The sequence below is a fragment of the Ciconia boyciana genome, chromosome 18 (assembly GCF_034638445.1).
Source record: "Ciconia boyciana chromosome 18, ASM3463844v1, whole genome shotgun sequence".
In the NCBI taxonomy this organism is placed as follows: domain Eukaryota; kingdom Metazoa; phylum Chordata; class Aves; order Ciconiiformes; family Ciconiidae; genus Ciconia; species Ciconia boyciana.
Window position 1 is genome coordinate 9,615,533 of NC_132951.1, and position 16,860 is coordinate 9,632,392.

General features: G+C 43.1%; 1 protein-coding gene and 1 long non-coding RNA gene across 3 annotated transcripts in view; both read right to left on the reverse strand.

Annotated features, from left to right (window-relative positions):
- Positions 1-16,860, reverse strand: part of PAPPA (pappalysin 1) — a 254,253-nt gene that overhangs the window by 205,616 nt on the left and 31,777 nt on the right. The window lies entirely within an intron of this gene.
- LOC140661241 (uncharacterized) lies at positions 7,836-16,693 on the reverse strand. 2 transcript variants are annotated; one of them, XR_012045680.1, is made up of 4 exons: positions 15,648-16,693; positions 14,601-14,763; positions 8,839-8,999; positions 7,836-7,938 (listed from the first exon to the last, which is right to left on the reverse strand). It is a non-coding gene; the product is annotated as an uncharacterized lncRNA (long non-coding RNA). The 2 variants fall into 2 exon arrangements; XR_012045679.1 differs by lacking the exon at positions 7,836-7,938 and having other exon boundaries at positions 8,735-8,999.

Below are 16,860 nucleotides of genomic sequence, written 5' to 3' on the forward strand. Positions count from 1 at the left end.
CGACAACTTGTGGGAAAGTACTTTGTTGAGGATGCAAGGTAGAAAACGCACCTCTGGAAAATGCATTGAGCTAGAAAAGTCCTCTTGAGTACTTCACATATTGCACTGTCAGATTTTCTCCTGCTGGCAGCACTTGAAGGTCTGCTTTGGCAAATCCTACTAAATCCATGCAGTGCACGGAGCAAACAGGTAAAAAAGCAGCAAATCTAACCAAAGCGGGTAGATCTGGATGCTATCTTAAATGAGGAGGATGTTTCATTTGGCTGTCATTCCTGTTTTCATTTGTAGAAATGTTATTGCTCTTTGGATACCAATATGGCAAGCAAGGAGGTAACAAGCTAAAACAGGCTATTACTTCTTCATAGTGGACAAGGCCTTTCCTTTCTCCAGCCAACTGCCTCCAAACAATTCAAGCTCTGCATTAGCAAGCTTGCTTCTATAATGAATTTGGGCAGTTTCCGGCATCAAATCTTAGTGACAGCCTGAGTGAAAAGCAATCCTAGGGAAAACCATACTAGATAAATGACTTTTACTCAACAATTCTTAGGTTGCTCTTGAGAAATTGTAATTGTTGGAGGAGGGAGGAGGATAAACCACAAGCCTCAACAAGGACAAAGGTTTTACACAATAGTTCCTTGTTTTCCAAAATTTCCCCAAACAAACATCACAGTGGCAAATGCTATACTTTTATTTCATTCTGTTTTGGCTCTCGGAGGGAGAATATGTACATCCCCAGTCCTGTAAAGACATATGTACATTATTAATATATATCTTCTGATTGCTGTTTCGTGCAGCTACTCCCAGGATGCAAAGCTTTGCTTACACACAAAAGCCTTTCCAGAATTGGGGGTTTGTCTTCTTATATGCTTATTCAAATGTAATCAGACATTATCAATTTCATTTCCTACCCCTGGAATATTACAATTGCAAATAATTTATCTTTTATCCCAAATATTGACTATTCCAGGGCACAGAGTGAAATTGCAGACATTTTGGTTATAGCTCTAAGCAATACACACATGATAAGTGCAATGAGCTGAGCTCACTCCAGTCCCAAAATTGATTTGGCTTCCACACCTCTGCAAATTAGGTTACATATTTCCATGCTCAAGTGAAAAAACCAACCTGCAACTTTAATGCTTAATATTTTAAAAAAGTGCTTAATATTTACACACTAAGTTGTTTTTCTAAATTTAAGCCTTTGCCTAAGTTAGACAGAAAATAGTAATAGGTGAACCTCAAACCACTGGAAGGTTGGGTCCAGTTCAGAAGCTTATCCAAACCCCTTCTGTGTTTAAAAAACATTGGCTTAGAGACTTGCAAGAACATGAGTCATCTGGATGCCACTCTGACTTATTATAGGCCATCAGACTTTGACTGATGGTCCCCAAGTTCTCTTTCTGATCACCAATTTGGCTATTGCTTTCAAGTTTAATGATGCTGAGTCACACTGATGATAAAATCTTTTAGAAAACCAGTTTAATCTGTCGGCAGAGCCACAGCCAAATGTAGGTCTGTCTGAGCCATGCCCCGATTTGCTCCCATCTCAGCCTATTCCAGTCCATCCTGGAACATTCCCCAAGGCCACGGCTGATGCAAAGGTGATACAAAATTAATAGATCTGCATTTGACTCCCCAGTCCTCCTATTACCAAGGATACTCCAGAAAGGCCCTAAGATTTCACCTGCAGCACCTGTCAGTTTGGTTTATGTTAAGAGCCACAGAAAAACGTCAGATCAAACCTTGTGGCTAATGCAAGATGTAAATAGTTGATGTGGTAGAGTTATATAAACTCATGACAACTACCTTCACCCAAACTACCCCCCAGATCTGGGCAATACAGCATAGCAAAAACCGTTTTTCTCGAGACTGAACATATGTCCACTGTAAAGAGAAAGTTGCGTGCTCTGCAGCCATCCTTAGTGACTTATCTCTAGAGACTGTTCAAAGCCTTAAAAAGCAGCCATGGCCAGGTCTGGGTGAACTCAGGGGCCTTCAGAACATCACATGGAACTCTTGTTCTGTTAAAACTCACCATTAATCCACCAGGTTGAGGCATCCCATCTCACTTTATCTAACTGTTTATTGTAGGATGATATGATCCACCACAAAAATCACATCAGCCTTTATACACCGATAAACAATTTAAATAGTCTTAGCTCAATGGTCCAGAAATAATAACCATTCTTATCACTGAGAGATAAAAGGAGACAAGAAAAGTTAATAAAAAGGAAATAACAAAGCTTTCTGGAGCCTAAGCAAAACTTGATACAGCTCGGAGTTTCAGTTAAGTCATGGACTTCTTCAGCTTCAGTTTCAGTGGAAATAAACCTACATAGTTAGCTAGTGTCATTGAGTTCATAAAAAACCCCAAGCATCAGGTAGGGGGTATTGTGCAGACAACAGTGAGCTGGTAAAGCATGATTCTTAAAAGCAAAAAAAACCAACCACAACAAAAAAACCTATTTATGCTCCTCAAAGGCTGTATTCAAGGTCACTGACATTAACAGAACTCTTCACTGGCTTTATCATCTTCTCCATCAAAATTGCTCTTCCTTCCTGGAATTGCCTAATTGACATCTAGGCCAGCCTCACCTCTCAGCTGTTGTTCATTTTAGGGCAGAGGACTGAGATCATTCACATGCTTCCAGAAGCAGAAGATTGCTTGCACTGGCAGACCATCAGGTTGCTTTGACATGGTGAACCAGCTGAGGACAAAGTCCACTGTAGTGGGAATTTGTCCTTAAGTATTTATGCCTACGGTTATATCATTCCAAACAGAAACAGAAAAGACCAACAGGGAAAGCCAGAATTTAAGAAAAAATTACTGCCTTTAAGTAACGGCAGTAACTTACAGCAAAATTATCCATCATCTGTGACACTTCTCCAGGAATTTCTGGACCCATTCCTGTCACAACTTCAGAGAAGAAACCTGGGCTATGAAAGGACATAAGTTGTGTCCTCTGATGGCGACATCACAGAGATCAAATTCAATCAAGGGAACCCAAATAACCTATTTTTATTCCTGCAACTTCTGGTAAATTTTATTTCTGTGACTTGAGGTGATTATTTTTCCCTTTTGATACCATTTTCAGTGCATGCCCTTCATCTCCCCTGTGGAGCCAGCCCAAATGTCACAGAGACTATTAATGGTGTATACTTAACACACATACTTACAGTATGTTCATTCTCAGGGAGACTAAACATTATTGAAAGGTTACAGCATTTATTTTGATGTGTGTCTGTTTAACCAATTCTAGCAAATGTTACACAAACACAAAATGGGCTTTCCTTCCCTGTTCCTCACAAGCCACCCTGAGCCATTGAGTTTTAAACACAAATCCTCCTTCAAATCAATGAGGAATTAAAAAACCTGATGCCACAATATGGCACATGGAGATAGTCCGAATGTACAGCAGACGGACACGCAAAGGAGAAAGAACCATTTCATCCTAGCTCCCTGTAGCCCTAACTAAAGCCAGTTTGCAGCTTCAAGTCCACCAGTTTCTATCAACTTCTGGCTGATTTCAGGGACCACCTCTCCAGCAGTAATGTGTTATTAGGAAGAATCAACAGTTTAATTCCTCACTATTTTGATTTTCATTTAATGGATGAGATTTGGATGGATTTCTTGTGATTCCTAAGGATTTCCTGTTTTCATTGGGACTGGACATAACAGTCAATAAATACAGCCCTTCCCTAGCAAGTCCCTAGCAAGGAGCACAAGCATGGAGAAAACACCAAACCTATAAACCACTGGTTAGAATTTAAGTTTTCGTATTATCCCAGCTGTTTAGAGAGGATCTAACCATACATCCATCCTTAACAGTCATCACTCATCTTCAAAAGTGGGATTAATAATCCCCACTGTAGCTACTAACAACTTTATTGACTCTTACGTGTTATTTCAAGAGAGTTAGACCTTCAGGAAAAAAAAAAAAAACAACACAGACAAAGCCAACCAAGTAGTTTCCCTCTTCTTGCCTCAATCTGTATAAAATCACAAAGATTTAGTGCTAGGGAAACCCCACATCACACCTCAACTGACTGCAAAGAGAGCCAAGGGCATACAAGGCCATAGCAAAGTCAGGCTGTTCTATTTATCATGTGCTAGTTCCACCTTGGTTTACCATACCTTAGGAGTTGCTGTTGGGGAATACATCCAATGCCATCAAAGCAGAGTGCTAGCATGAACACTGTTCACATGAAGCCAGAATCATAAAGCAGTAGCAGCAGCTAATATTCAGAATATTAGGAAAGCTAATGAATAGGTTCCCTCAGTATACAACCCCAGTCCAAAAATACAACCTTCCACTGCCTGTCACCAATAAAATTCAGTGTCTTGTCTTTATGCTGGAAGAAATTAGTCTGACTGGAGTCCTTAACCAAAAGGTCAAGTGTGAAAATAAACTAAGAAAAACCAGGCTGTCCTTTCCTCAAGCATTGCACTGCTCTGACACCTTGTCCTTGGACTCTAAGCTGCCCTTTTTCTCAGAAACTCATCTTCAAGCAACCAATGTTTCATGCCCTGCTTCTTACCTACCTTCTAGCTGCCGGCCAGCGCAGGCATCTGCCCAGGCACTCCCCAGACTTGGAGAAGCTGGAGCAGCAAGGAGGTTTGCAGCTGTGGGCAACTAGGAAGTGGTTTCAGAGGCCTCACGGCTGGCCTCTTAATTGCTCCCAAAGAGCCCTGTAATCCTACCTGTACCTTCTCCAAATGGACCAGGGTCATATCTTGGGTGATACTATGAAGTAAAGGAGGAGCCTGGAATTAGGCCAGTAGAAGTAGAATAAAAGAGCAGCCAGTTCTCCACCTCAGCCACTCTTCCTGCTCTCCACAGTGTCCTTGCATTCACACCCGTTGTCCCAGCCCTCCCAGTCAGTCAGACTGGGGAGCTCTCAGTGTACTGCTTCCAGCCAAGCAACCTTGGAGGAGAGGAGAAGAGAGACTCTGCCCTTCATCTGAACACAGCAATCCTTGGTCTCCAGGAGGTGTCCTTGAAAGAAATGCCCTTCTCAGGGCAGAGAGCCCAGTGATGCTTAGTGGCTCTTGCACAAATAGCCATTGGTATTTTCCTATTGCCAGGACTGCAGCCTTAAAAATAAGTAAATAAAATAGAAACCTAAGACTGGGCAATATCTCCATTCCTTTGCCAATCCTGAAGAGTAACAGGGAAGGTTGCACCCTCTACTACGGTAGAAGAGGGTCACTGGGGCAGTGGTCTCCAAATGTTTTACCAGTGGCTTCACTTCCACCTGGAAGCATCATTTCACAGGAACTCGTCACAGCCTCGTGCACTTCCGTTGTGCCAGAGTCCTGCTGGGAACATGGCAGCTTCCTTGGGGCCCCAGCGCACAGTGGGTTCACAGTGACCCATTCCTATCATGGCATCCCATGTTGTCCCCATTCACTAAGGACATGTAGGGCTAGACTTGTGGGGACACCCCCCAGCATAAAGAAATGCCCGTCTCTCACCTCAAAAGATGAACAATCCAGAAAAGTACAAAAACTTCAACCCAGCTGGAACAAAACAGGAACTATTCCCAAACACGACACCAAAGCTCTTGCTGAAAGTTAAAAAGCAAATATTTTCATAATTCATTTTTCAATTTCATGCCACCTCTGCACTAATTATTTGTGGCCAGGATCCTGCCTGCCAAAACATTACAAAATGCTACCAACCAATGCTACAAGAGAAATCTTTTGGGGGAATTCTCACACAACAGTCCCACAGCCACAAGAAACAATGGAGGCAGATACACTTCAAAAGAGCCACCCAGAGCACTTTATCGATGCTTCCTCAAAGCATGTCTCCAGCCCCCTAAAGTGCTCTCCCTCCCCTCCACCCCCTCCCCATGTTTGCAGCAGGACTGGTCCCTGGCAGAAGCTGCACTATATGGTATATAGGGCCCTATGGGGTGTTAGGCGGCTGTACGTGTGCAGAGCTGTTTAAGCAGAGGAATCAAACAGCTGCACAGTTTCTGACCATCTCAGCACAACAACCCCACGTCGATACATGGAGAGGAATGCGGAGACCTCAACGGTGCCTCTTGACACCCATCTGTTTTTTAGAGTCAACTTCCCTGAACTCCTCTGCAAACTATTAGCATGCTGAATGTCCAGTCAAGGGCTATGCTTTGTGTGTGTGCTTTAATTCCAAAGTAAACTCTTTTGCCTCGAGAAACATGCAACACAATAAACTAATTTGAGTTGAGCTTAGTTTAATCTTTCTGGGCTTTTTGTTGTTTTGATCTGATCCCAGAAGTGGAAGTCTGGTTTAGGTATCGTGTTTTCGTTTTGTTTTGGGGTTGAGGGTTATTTTTCCTCTTTCTGGGATTTGCCCTCCACAAGCCAGATTCCTGGATTTGACAAGTTCTGTTTTATGCTACTTACACTGCCACCTGCGCAGCCAGAGAGAGATTTAAAAGGCCGACTTCCCTGTTGGTAAAAGCAACAACAAGCAAACAGAGAGCTGTGTTCAGGACAGGCTGAAAGGAAATCTGCTTCCTTTCTTCATATTAATTTACAGATGTGTCCTTCCCCATTTTCCTATGCCCTATCCTTGTACCTGGCCAATGCTTTTCCTCTGTGTAGTGCATTTAAGTAGTTCTCCCACCACATTAGTTTTGTTTAATAATCGTCTTTTCTACACTTACTAATTTTGCCACTGCCGGAAGACAAAGTAACAGGGAGCCACGCAGGTACACAGGCTGCCTCAGGGACACTGCTGTGGCAGTTTCTGCTGAGCAGTATCACCTCCATGTCATCTCATTGCTTCTCTCACCAGGCCAGGAAGACCCGGAGACCACAGCTGCCCCATCAAGAGCCCAGTGATGTAATTTGTCCAATATTCAGGCAAAACGAGGCCAAACTTCGCTGACTGGTGAAGTGACTCACATTGTACAGTGACCTGCACAGGGTCAAGAGGAGGTTCAGGAGTCCGGATTCAAAATCTCTTGCATGGCTGAACAGACCACAGCTCAAACAGGAAGGGTGGGGAGCAAAAGCGACAGAGCAGAGAAGAACGAGGTTCACTGCAGCCCAAACCCAGCAGCATCAGCCTGGATATTTAGGCGATAAGCCTAACGTACACACTTCTGCTGCAAATTTTAATTTTGGAAAACCAAAGGTCAAGGGATTGGAAGTTTTGCTCAGTTCCTAGTAAGGTCTGCCAAGCACTACTGTAACAACCCAGCTTTCTGAGTACGTTACAGGCACAGTAACGGAAAAGGAAAAATAATAATAATAAAAAAGGAACACGTAATCCCTTTGTATAAAAATAAAAGCAAATAATGCACTGTAAATGTAAAAGCTATTTGGGGAGGTGAGACCTGACGTTATAACTCAATGGGATTCTCCAATACAGTGTACAACTCAGAAAGCTGTCTTAGAAAAAACAGTGTTTTTCTGGACTTCTTATTCTTTCACAATTGTATCACTATTTAGAGTAAGTCAATGAAATAAAAATAATAATAATAATAAAAAAGTAAAGGTCAGTTGCTTCTAAAGGTAAGTGGGACCTTTCCTTCAATCTGTATACCCTTCCCGCTCCTTCCAAGTTCCCTCCCTCTCTAGTCAGATAAACCAAAGTGAATAAGCACACCAGGATGCAAGAGCAGAACAAAATGACTAAGACCTCGATGTGTAATAATATGTCTGTACTGTAACTAGACATAAACCTTTTAAAAATTCAAAATAGGTGACTCAAAGCTATGGAGACTTTTCCAAACACCAGACAGAACAAAAACAAAAAAACCGCATTAGGATATTTTCAGTTAAAGCAATTACATTTAAATAAAGCTGCTTATTATTGTAATTGCAGAAAAGCTCTACAATTCAGTTTGGCTTTGATAATGAGGCATCGACTGAGAAGCATCCAGGACACGCTCTGCCTTGATTTGACATCTGTCTCCCTCCAAGTCACTCATCTTCACCCACTGGAGATATAAGGACAGACTGTTATTTCAAGCAACTACGAATTAGATGCTGTTTCAAAAGAGCCTTGATTTTGTACATAAATCACAGCTTCTTGTAAACGTTATAGTGCTCATTGGTCTGCAGAGAAGGAGGAAGTGCCAACAGGTAGGAGGAGATATGGCAACTCCTGTGCTGCAGATACTGCATAAACTGGGGACTAAAAGCATGGGATGCTAGTCTGAGCTCAGCATAGGACTGAGACCCATAACTTGTGTGACCCATAAGTAGACTGCTGCACAGCTTATACAGCAATGAATAGCACCCAATCCCTCAATTCCACAGAGAGGCAGCTTCACAAACCAAATTCTTCTTCAACTATCAACTTCCAGCTAACGAACTTGTAAGAAGACCATGAAATGCAGTGCAGAGAATAACTGTATTCAGTATTAGCTTATCATATAGGCCCTAAAATACCTTTTTAAAAAAGACAGTAGTATAATTGAATATTCAGTCTGCAGCTGACAAAAGATAACTCCACATCAAGGTACTCCTGGAACGCAAGAATGCAGAATATTCTGCTCCAGGCCTAATCCTGATTAGGTGCCTTGAGCTAAAAGGAAATAGTTTTTATTTCTGTTACAAAACATGAATAAACAGAAACCCTGGGTAACACGAAGTGAAAACTGAGTAGGGATTCCAAGATTTACCCCATTAATCATAAATTACTAAGAAAAACAAAATATAAAATAGCTCGCTTTGTTTTCTTCGGTTTTTGAAAGAAGCAGCAGCCGCAAAACCAAAGTCTGGATGACAAAATAGAAATGATTGTGTAGAAATTGCGTCTAGGATGTGCATGGTTAATTGTTCATTATATGGCTCACTTCCTAATGGAAGGGCCAGGTTGTGCAACAACTTCTTACACAGTGAAGAATTACCGACGCAGTAGTCCCACCGGTGTCTGCAGAGCTGGGAGACGCCCGTCATGAGCGTAAGGGGCTGTGGGTCTGACCCACCCGCTGCAGTGATTCAGGCAGCAGGGCTTCATCTTTCCTCGTGGGAAGCTGTGTGCAGATCGCCAGAGCTGGAGGTGGAGAAGTCCAGTTAGATCATTCAGCTCATTCCCCTGCCAATGCAGGTTTGTCTTCAAAGACGTTTTCTAGGATTTTGTCCAGACAGCTTTAAAAAAGCCCTAAACAATAGGATTCCACCATCATGCTGCAGTGACTATTTCATAGCCCAGTGCCCTTTGCTTGTAAACATTTCCTGATAACCACATTTATTGTGTTTCTTTGCTATGTTACTCCATTATTTGTAGCCCCAGACTGCTCCCTCCCTGGCAAAGGGATGGCATAGAATTCAAATTCAGCAGGATTCACCTTGTTGGGATTGCAGTGATTTATCCTGTGGTGACGAAGTTTCTCTTAAGGAAAGAAGTACAGGATTTTGTTCCAGGAAACTGAACGTCCCCTGGATCTTTATGATCTTAGGAGGGCTTGGTCATCAGCTCCACAGATCTGGAAAGGGTCCCTGCAACTGTTGTTTTTTCAGTCCTTCTCTACATATTGCCCCTTTGATTTAGGAACATTTGGGATATTCTGCCCTCTCCCTACTCCCTCTCTTCTTTATTTACAGGCCGTATATCCCACAGTGACCCTCACCTTGTATTTCTTGCTGCCTTTACTCTACAAAGTCTCCTTTGGCCATGTCAATACAGAACTATTCTTCTCTTTTTTTGCTTTGTTCTGGACTTACAGTTTACACTCAAAAAACCAGTTCATACAGTGTAGCTGACTCAGTCTATTTAGGCTCTCTTTATCAAGCAGTTCTCACCACAACGCTGTATGAATCCTCAAACTCTTACTGATAAATAATGCATTCTAGCAAAATATAAGTCCATTTCCTTCTATTAGTTACAATTACAGCCTAAAATAGTAATGGAGGTATTGGGTTACTAAAGCAGCCATGCTTTCATTAAAAGCATTCACCATTCAGATCGCACTTTGAGCCCAAATAGGATAAGTTCATATTCACCTTTCTTTTGGTCATTGTCTCCCTCCACTTATTGGCACTGAGAGGTTTACCTGATTTGCTCCTGCACTCCTTCCAGATCCTCGCAGGGGCTAATAACTGAATCAAGCCTTCCTTTGCCTGGGTTATTTAATCCCACCTGGGCATAATAAATGGGAAATCCCCAGCACTCTTTACAATATTTGTAGCATTGGGACACTTTTACGACATTATTACAACTGGACCATTGTTGTACCTTGAGATTTTTAGAGAGATCTCACTACTAGGAATTTTCTTTTGATACTCAGCCTGAGTTTTACTTATTTTCCTTTCACTGCCTACGGGTTTGCCTCTGTTGGCTCAAACTAGACATTTCTGTTTCTCTCTAGTATTTATGTGTTTGAAGATAGTTATCATACACCTACTTAGTCTTTTTAAACCAAGCAGGTATATTTAGCTCTTTTTAATCTTCTACCCATAAATCATCCCACCCTGGTCTCCTTTGCCAATGTCAGGAATGTTTTCCTATAGCTCCAAAAGTGAAATATACCTCTGTTACAAAATAGCTTGTATCTGATTTGAGAGAGAAGAAAAAATGGATTCAGAAATTACAAGAAAAGGAAAGCCGAATATCCTCTGGCAGATAAAATTCCCATGAGTCCAGAGCCTCATGCCTTACGTTCCCTGCTTCAAAATCCTTAAAGAACCTCAGAACTAAGCAACGGCGTATCAAAATACCCAATAACGCACCTAATCACTCATGTCACTTCTGACCCTTGCCACTTGGGATCAGGGCATTTCCTTCCTTGCACTTTGTTAAATGTGTTTTTAATCTGCTTAAATTGCATGACAACATGGCAGAATGTAAATGGGCGCACGACCCAAGTGATTTCTAAAAGACCTTGTTACAAAGGTGGTTCTTTCCTATTCAGTCAGTGAAAAGGATTGGGCCACATCTTGCCTTGACCTTGTTTAGGCTCTGAGTGAGGGAAGGAAAGACAAGAGTCCCAAAATCCTTTTCCCATGTTGCTGACCATGCGCTCCCTCCACCTACCTTCAGCCATCTGCTGTAGGAGCAACTCAACTCTCTGTCCTGCCTTTTGAGCAAGGCCAGTGTTGCCCCAGGACAGTGTTGCCGTCCCTTCCACGGATGTACAAAACATCTCCCTGGGAGGCAGAAATGCTTCTGCATCACTCTGCCCAGGTCTGGCCCCAAGGATACACACACATCCATACCACACACTTGCCCATCTGCTGCTTGGGTCCACTTCTGACCTTTCATCCTCACTTTTCTAATGGGATGGCAGGTAGGGAGCAGAGTTCCCAGGGTAATTATCCTGTAAAACAAGCCACTCTGTATTTCCTTTTTTTCTTTCTTTTCTTTTTTCTTCTTTAAAAGAGTTAATACACTGGATTTCCACATGCAATCAGCCAAACATTGCAGTACAACTCTAAAAGACAAAACGAGGTTTTTTCTTAATACGTTTCTCCCACTGTTCACTTGTTTATAGGATTCAGTCACTCTCATCAAGCCAAACCTGGCACGACTAACTCTGATCCCACGTTGAACAAAATCACTGCTGTGTTTATATATCCAGGGGGACTTTTCAGAGGGGGAGAAAAGCACCTCCAGTATGTTAATTCCCAAGGACTTGACGATTAATGAACTAATCTTATTACACGTGCCGGGGGCGGAATCCTGGTAGATGAAACCTGAGCTAATGAATTAAAGCCCAAAAACTCTTTGGCTGCATAAACATGCCTTTAATTTCAGCTAACCTTTCAATAATAATCCTTCAGGATTTTTTTCCATGATGCTTATACTTTCTGAAGATATGTGACTCCTCTTGGATACAAGCTCCTTTGTTATTTTATTTCTTGGAAATATTTAGCAATGTCCCAATAACTTTCTTGTTAAAAGTGTATTTGCTTTTCCTGTCCTGAAGGTTGTAGCTGAGTTTTCCTCTCTCTATGGAAGGCCCTTGGCTTTTTACTGAATTTTTACTGCTGGGAGTAAACACAGAATAGGAGAAATGTTTGCCATATGTTGATATAATGGTCACATTGTGGGAGGGGAGCACAGAGGAAGGCTGGCCCCCTGACATCATGGTAGAAGTGCCCTTTTTCACAGTTAAAAGTAGGTAAATAAATTATGGTAAATAAAAACCAACTTGAACTTTCACTAAGGACTTCAAAGGAAACCTAAATCCCATGTGATTACAGAAGTTTAAAAAAAATCAATTAGCATTCCACATGTTTAGAGACATTGGTCAGAAAGACACATTATAAGCAACTTACGCTCACACAAGGACTCCCCAAAAAAGTCACCTTTCCTGTGAATACCTTAGATGCCATATTGGACAGCAGTAGAGGAAACACAGAGGTGAAGATCTTTGAAAATCTTTCAAACCCGTTCCTATCTCTGCACTTTCTGTTCAGTTTAGATCTTTAGCAGTCTCCTTTTATTTACTATTTGTATGTTGTTCCTGATAACATACACAATACTCTCTTAGCACTTCTGTATATTTCCATAATAAATGATGATTGATCTAAGAACTTGTACCAGAATATATTGGTTGAGTCACTGATTAACCTACTGCCGTGGTCTTTATTTGAAATGGTTTGGAAGTTTATTCTGGGAGCATCAAAGAGATTTTTAGTGTCTCACTATACAATACAAGTTGTGAATGAATAGCAAACGTGAACAATCCCCTACCTCAACTTGATCAATCAAAAGGACTGGCAAGGGACCAGTAATTTTACCTCACCTCGTGAAGAAAAAGAAAAAACAAAAAAAAAGGCACAAAATTCCTTTGCGATTTTATACCAAGACAACTACTATCATGTAAAACACCAGGTGGTCAGGAAGGATCACCGCTTTTCATGTCCACCTAGCTGGCTATGAAAAACCTGCTTGGAAAGCATCACTGGAGTGGTCTTGTCAAACTTTGGAAAGGAAACTTCCTCATGCCCTGTCTACACTACAGTTTTACCTTGAGATAACCAACTCAATATAAAATGTTTCATTTTTATTTTTCAAACAAAGACAGTGCAACTTTTCCACACAAACTCGCTTTTCTGAAACCCTGCCTGATGAGATGGATGCACACCAACCCACTGTCTTCATTCCGTTTTGATTTGGTTAACACCTTTTGATAGCTTACATTCATTTTACGCTTCCTACCCCCGTATCTTTCAGCCATGATTTTCAAACACTTTTTGAGTTCTGCAGCCCCATTTACCAAGACTAGGAGACAGGTAGGCAACTTTTGGTCAGCCATCAGATAATCAAAATGCCAACCATTCAAAACCACAGAAAATTAAGAATTAAATCCTATGACATCACGGAAGCACCTAACAAAGAGAGGGGAGGGAAGCACCAGGGGAACAGATACATGAGTGATAAGTGCATCCATTGAGATTCTGCTGGCATACCCATATGCACACCTTGACTGCTTTGATGCAGTTTAAGGCCCCAAAATACACTCTTTCAAGAGGAAAAACACCATGCCTTTTGCAGAACAAAACACTCGTCACTGTGAGAACGGGACAGAAACAGCCACACAGAAAATGGCCAACATAAAAAATCGTCGAGCAGGCTCTGGGCACCACACTGGCAGCGGAGCAGACCTGGCTCTGCCACCAAGCTCCACAGCATGACCCTCAGCGAGCCATGCCAACCTCCCCACATGCAGTTGGTCTGTCTTGCCCATCAGTAGGCTAGGTACAGCACTACCTACCCAAGGCCCAGATTTCCACAGGGACTTCAAGAGAATACCGCAACATGAGCACTCATAGCTTAAAAAAGCCTTGCTTTGGACTAAACACTACCCCACAGACATGTGCAGGTTTCCCCTTTGAGAATAAAGGAGGGTGTTTTCCTCACAGCTTCTCTACCTCTCATTCTATAGCAAAAGTGTTTAGCGAAGTATTAAAAACATACTAAAAGAAAACAAAGAGGGAGCAGGAATGGGTGTTGTAAGGGATTCCTCTGACATACAAGAAACCAAAACGCTGCTGCCTGTCTCGGACAGGCAGCGGCGGGGGAGGCCCTGCGTCCTGAGGCTGGACAAACCCCGCCGCAGAGCAGCACGACCGGCCAGCTCCAGCAGCACCGAGGAAACCACCACGCTCATTTGATACCCTCTCCCCCCACACACACTTCTTTTTCCAGGCGTGCCACTAGAAAATATCACTTCTAATGATATGCCTCCGCTGGTGAAGTTTACAAATAATTCTTTCAGGCGGGACGGCGGGGGCGAAGGCGCCCGCCTAACCCCTTCTCGCGGGCGCTGCGTGGGGACACGGTGGTTTTTGTTGGCAGCCCCGAGGCCCAAGCCCCTCGTGCCGGGGAGCCGCGGGAGGAGGATGGCAGGCTAACGTCAAAGCAAGCACAGGCTTTGGCAGGCTCGCGGCAGCCAACCTTCCTCCCGAGACACACGGGTTTATTCCACACACTGCTGTTGGCTATTTCAGCTATTTTTTCCCCCTAGACTCCCCCTCTGTCAGCTCCATAAAATAATACATAAGTATGTGATACCTCAGAAGTTGGATGGGGCAGTTGCGAGCAGAAAAACTGCTATTTTAAATTCTCTGGAAAAACGGGTTATAGATTCTATATTTAAATAAAGGTTAGAACAATAAAGCTGCAGGGTTTTTCCACAGTAACTCTCACCTTCTCAGACAGTAAATGCTGAGTAACCGCTCGGCCCTCCTCGCCTGCTCCCTCCCGCGCCCCGGCCATGGGGCTCCGGCTTCCCTCGTGTTTACTGAATGTCTGCAGCGATGTCGGGGCAAGCCACAAGGCCGCTCTTTTTTGGAGACCGTTCCACTTGTCACTGTGTTAGAAAAAAAATAAAAATAAAAAGGGGGAGGGAGGCAGGAGCAGCCACCCAAGCGTGGGCTGGACCAGGCAGAGGGCTGCTCCAGGCCAGGCTGGCGGCACTTCCACCCGCCTCTGGCCAGGCCGGAGCACGGCTGTGCTGACGGCCAGGAGCACGGCGAGGGATCCGTGCAGATGCGAGAGGGGCACTGCCTATTTTTAGGCAGCTGGAGTTTCCACGAGGATTCCTAAATCTCTAGTTTCATTAGGGTGTGTGTGCTTTTTTAAGAACAGGTCATTTCAAATTGTGGTTGCGTCGCTCTACTTCTTTCCCTTCCACAGCACGACGCTTGTGATATAAATAGCAAATCTATTAAATAAACGTGCGAGCCTACCATAAGACACAAAGAAGGCCCAGCCAAAAAGCTGGAGAGGGGATGATGAACAAGGGCAATGGCGGGGACTGGTGACAAGTGGCCTGTGCAGTCACTGGCAATAACTTGTGTTGGTTCAGCGATGGGCCTGTGCCTGCTCTGTGCTATTTTTCCCAGGCTACAACAAAGTCGGTTTTACCCATTCGAGCCACTCACGGTCCAAACCTGACTCTTTCCCATACGCATGCAATTTCTATACACTTTGAAATAAACAATATACGTTAGAGTCAAGCTCTCATGCCAAGTCCTGTGATGCTCTCATTGGCGTCTTCCAGTTTTAAGCCTCACACGGCACTTATAACTGTCCAGTGATTTGGCTTGTCAGCTCACTGGCATAGGCACTTGTACACATTACCCTCCTGACCTCAAAATGACAATCCGCCCCCCTCCCACCCTTTCTGGGTTTTTTGGGTTTTTTTTTTGGTTCCCCCCCCCCCCGCCTGATAAGGCTAAACTGTCTACTTACCGTTCCCCACACAGCAGCAGCAGCTGGGAGCATCTGGCATGGGACATATGGAATTTCATTTCCCGATATTTACATAGATTGAAACAATTCCAACTCCAGACTTCAGAAGGCCTATTGCACCAGACCTCAAGGCAAAAGCTTTCAGTTCATTTCATTTTCCTCCTCCTCTTCTTTTGGCGAATGAGCTGGGAATACCAGTTTAAAGTCTGCACGGGCTTTAGGATGTTGAAAGATACTCAAGTCCTTGATCTATAAGGCTTACAGGGTAAATGCTGCTTTTTTGCTTCTGGGGAATCCAAAAGGACTTTTAAGAGCCCTAGCCACTTTAAAAATATCTTTTTTCAATGACCTTGACTAGATTTGAAACAGCCCATTTGAGAGTTTTGCACATGTGGCTACAGATAAAAGTTTCTTTGTAAAAAATAAAATAGCTAAAGGGAAATATTCAGTCATACAAAGGAGAATGAAAAAGGATGTGTCTAGTGCTGACTGCAGGGCCAGCACTGCTGCTCTGCTGCTGTTGAGCAGCGAGTTAAACCAGGACACGCTCCTGAGCAAGACAGATGCTATATGAAAATGGCAAAGCAAAATGTGGCTGAGACACTTCACTCCTCCAAAACAGTTGGTTGTCTTTACTTTGCTGGTCAGTTACCATCCATGACATTTTCAATAATTGCAGAAACAGAGACTTTTAAGGCGATGGAGTCCATTATCAACAAAGAATTGCCAGGGATGGCAACACACCAGTCCAGCTTTGCAAAATCCTTCTAAAATCCCTCTTGTAACAACACTTGAAGAGAATGGCTTAAAAATCCCACCTTATTTTAAGGACGTCCACAACAGATTCATCAATTAGAAAAGCAGATAGGATGCCTTATCTTCTTTATGGCTATAAGCGATCAGATTCTTCAAATGGCACTGGTGCAAACATGAATACCAGCAGTATCAGTCACGGAGCTCCTCCAACGTACAGCATCTGAGGACCTCACACGCTGACGTGCAATTTGCCAGTAAAATCCCAGTGGCTGAGCTAGAAAAATACTATGGTTTCCTGGGAGAGTTCATCCAACAGAAAATACGCCTGTTGCTTGGTGTATACACATTTTTTAAGGCAAAGGTAATTTTTTTTGAGAGTGCATCAGGTCGAGGCCAAAACAGGACTCAGATCTTCAGATTTAGATTCTGAATTTAGATTCCTATGCTCAAAACAGCA